Raw genomic sequence first — 4,067 nt, 5'->3', positions numbered from 1 at the left:
AGAAAACTAAGCCTCCCTGCTGCAAAATGGTAAGAGATGTAGGGGATTGAGGGGGGTTCTATTAGGATCATTTACTTTGGTTACTAAAAGAGGAAAAGCTGGGTCATTCAAAGTAGCCTTTGGAATTCCTTGATTTATTGGTCGGTTTTCCCTACTTGCTCTGTACTCAGACGTCATGGACAGAAAATTGTTCAGGGGAGTAGTTAGGAAGGCGGGATCGAATTTTGATAACTCCATAGATCATGAGTCATGTTGCCAACTAGGGAACCACAGAACACTTCAGTGCCTCCTTCTCTCTTATTCATTTCTATCTATCCTTGTTGTATTCACCAGCAGTCACGATATCTTAGATTCTTTGTAATCTTTTCAGTGCAGCGTCTTACCTATTACTCCAAGAGCTTCGGGGGCTAATCATCTTATAAAGATGAATCCAGCAAAAACAGCTAGTTGGACTGTTTATTTATGTCCCTCAAATGAGCTGATTATGAATTCCTTGGATGAGTCGCTAAGTTGCAGCGACTCTCAGGTTTTCCCATCTGTGAAATAAAGTGGACGAAATTCCTGTTTTGATCCGTTCTTGAGCAGCAAATCAGCTTCTGCCATACTTCTACACCTGCCGCCTGAGCTCATTCCGTGTTCTCTTTGTTGCTGTCCATTATGTTTTCTCAGGCTGCGCTACAGATCTGTTTTCTCCACCTATTGAACCCCCCATCCTCAAAACGTAAGTCAAACGCTTCCCATATTTTTCCATTCACAACACTTTGTTCTTTTGCTGAATTCTACTTAGCATGTAAATGTTACCGCTCGTTAGCACAGTCTGTTACATGGCAAGAACTCAATATATCGTTATGTACATCTGCACCTTAATGTTGAAAGGAAATCAGCCTAGATATTCCTCTATTCCAAGATGCAGAAACAGACCCAAAGTGCTTCGTGATTCACATTTGTTCGTAAAAGAGCAAAGCCCAGAACCTGTGTCTCCTAAAACTAGCAAGCCATATCAGGAGACAGGTGTGCCGTGACCTGGCCACCAATTGTAGAGAAGAAAGTGCAGAATTGCATTAGTGAACTTGATGTTTGGAAAGCTAACCCAGCTGTGTGTAGCAATGCCTCTATCAGGTGGACCGACCTGGGGGTAAGGTCCCAGCACATACGGAGGCAGGGGGAGAAGCTTAGAGGCCCAAATCCAGCAAGGTAACAAAGAATTGTTCAGGGAAGAAGACAGCTCCAAAAGCCAGGTCAACAAGGGAAGAAAGAAAAGACAGAAATGGAAAGCATTAGCAGAGAAAAACATGGATGACGGTTCGGGTCCCAGACCCTCCCTTAGGTGCTGGGAGATCATGAGCACTTTGCTTTATGTCTTTAAGCCTCTGTTGTCATGTCTGTAAGACAGAGATAGACATATATACGTCAGCATGTGACTTTCAGAATTACTATAATAAATGTAATTCCAAAGCCCAAAGTCTCACACAAAGGATGTGATCAACCAATGGCTATCGTCATCTTATTATTTTTCCATAACCCTTGAAATAATGGATTCAATGGGTCGTGCCACTAACATTTAGCTCCATTTAGTACCAGATGGTGGGGTTGAATTGCTGGTGGTTTCTCATCCAGGTTAAACTTCCCCCATGAGCTGGAATAAACCCGGGTGGCATACAGGTGCCTGGGTCAGTCCATCAGCAGACACAATCGTCAGGGTGGAGGCACCGGGATGGCCAGAGAGATGCATCGAGTCCTGTTCCGGTCTAGGCCTTGTTCGGCTATATCGCACAAACTATGTTGTGAGGTCTTGATCTCCATGGTAACCTTCCCCCTCCCCACACACAAATACACCAACATCTGGGATTCTTATTTTAGGCAAAAGCTATTTTTTTTCTCTCTTTTTCATTCACTTCTCCAGAGTTAGAAACTTCTGCAATGCATGATAAGCCGCATCTACCTAATATTATCGACAGACTTTTTCTGCCAGGAAAAGAAATGCCCAATGAAAGCAAATCAATGGGCCATGGAAGCAGGTCTTCCCAGCAGTGACCTAATCTGCCTGTTTCAAAAGAAGGTAAGGAAACTGTAATTCAGCAGCAGACCAGGATTACTGGAAGCGATCCTTTTTTATGCAGTGTTGTCTCATGTTCTTTTCACAGAGGTTACAATGACATGAACCGTAAGACGGGAGAGAGAGCTCGCTAAGCTTGAATCCCCACCCGTATGCTTACCTGCTAGGTCACATCTCTGAGCTCCAATGTCCTCATCTGTGAAACCGTAAGAGCGATAGTCACCTGACCTGGCTCTTCAGGTTTGCTGATTGTTTTTAACGTATCATACGTGGAATTTTTTGTACACTTTACAATGCTATGCAAATATAAGTTCGCAAGATGCATCATGCTTTGATTCTTCTTTCGCTTTTGGCGGGACTCTAAAGTTAAAGCTGGACTCTTTTTCCCATCCTCAGTGGAGGGAAGAACTAGGTAGGGAAGCGTGTATTTATCCAGCACACTGGGGGCAAGGATTTTATGGTGGAGTGACCTTGGCCGGCATTTGGTAAAATTGGTGCGTAGACATATTTTTGCCTTGATTCGGAGCTTGTAAGAACAGACCCCTGAGACAAAGATTAGAATGTCAAGAGTTCACTTGGGAAATGACCCTAGGAAACACCTGTAGGGGGATGGGGAAGTGAGTCAAGGAAGGAAAGGAGCCAAGGAATGGTGGGTTAACAAGGGAGCCGTTACCAAGGTTGGCAAGCTGAGCTTAATCCCGCTGGGGAGTATGAAGCCAGTGTAGGACACACACTTCAGAGCTGGTCCATCCCCAGCACAGTGAAGCCCGGGAACTGAACCACTCATTCCAGTCAGCCGATCGGTTAAGCGTTTCTCACTGGGAGGTATTAACGCCACAGCACTTTCTACCCACCTCTCCTCTCCCATGGCCAGAGGAAGGCTCTGCAGCAGGGAATGACCACGGAGGGCCAGGGGCCATCGTGGTGCCGGCAGTTGGATGTTTAGCCACCGTTACAAAAATAGTAAGGGATTAGAGGCAGGGCACCGATGGCATCAATCTCAATGATGCATCAGGAAGTTTGGGTAAAGCATCTTAATCTCTGTGCCTCAGATGGCGTTTTCTCTTATTCAGTGATTATAAACAATATGATCTATGATTTGATGTTATTAACATCGGAGGTAGGAGAGAGCAAAGACTGAAGAGGCTATTGTGTGGTGAAGCACCTGGGTGGCTCACTCCGTTAAGCATCTGACTCCTGATTTCTGCTCAGGTCACAATGTCACGGTTTGTGGGTTCGAGCCTTGCATCAGGCTCCCTGCCAACAGTGCACAGCTACTTGGGATGCTCTCCCTGCCTCTCTGCCTCTCCCCTGCTTGTACTTGCTCTCTCTCAAAAATAAATAAATAAACTAAAAAACACGCCCAAGATTTAGATTGCTATCGTGTGGGTCATTTGATACCTGCCTCTCTACCTAGATCTCTATCTATGTGCATATACATATGTATATGTTTATTTATTTAATATATAAGCTGTTGTCTGTTGTGGCTAAGGATCAGGTGCTCTGGTGAGAGAAACAAAAATAGAAAACATGTAAAAGAAGCAGATTTTCATTCCGGAGCTTTCCTTGCCATCAACCGGTATGTAATCACAGACAATTCACCTCTCCTCAATTGCAAAATTAGAGTTTTGAGCCGAAGCAGGGACAAAAGCTACATTTCAAGGCATGTGCCACCTTCAGGAATGAGGGGTGGCTGGCCAAGATCACTTGGCTAAGAATTATGAGACTGTGTTCAGGGTCATGGTAGATGAGCCCATCCTTGTCTCCTTATGTCTACAAGGAGCCCAGTTGCGAATGATTGCTACAGGCGCTGTAAACTCCTTTTACCCCATTCTGTCCTAGCTTTGTTTTATAATCATCAACTTAAAGAAGTTTCCACTGAAAACAGTGTGGAGGTTCCTCAAGAAATTAAAAATAGAACTGCCCTATGACCCAGAAGTAGCACTAATAAGAATTTACCCAAGGGATACAGGAGTGCTGATTCATAGGGGCACATGTACCCCAATGTTTA

At 44.6% G+C, this 4,067-nt stretch overlaps 1 long non-coding RNA gene across 1 annotated transcript; it reads left to right on the top strand.

Moving 5' to 3' along the window:
* The first annotated feature begins 279 nt into the window (after window positions 1–279).
* LOC109273082 (uncharacterized) lies at window positions 280–3,416 on the top strand. Its single transcript, XR_002082736.2, has 4 exons — window positions 280–721; window positions 1,904–2,059; window positions 2,145–2,296; window positions 3,269–3,416. It is a non-coding gene; the product is annotated as an uncharacterized LOC109273082 (long non-coding RNA).
* The last annotated feature ends 651 nt before the right edge of the window (window positions 3,417–4,067 follow it).

Source organism: Panthera pardus, unplaced genomic scaffold, assembly GCF_024362965.1.
Source record: "Panthera pardus isolate Hobbes unplaced genomic scaffold, ASM2436296v1 HiC_scaffold_7, whole genome shotgun sequence".
In the NCBI taxonomy this organism is placed as follows: Eukaryota; Metazoa; Chordata; class Mammalia; order Carnivora; family Felidae; genus Panthera; species Panthera pardus.
This window is presented reverse-complemented; position numbering and strand designations above follow the sequence as displayed.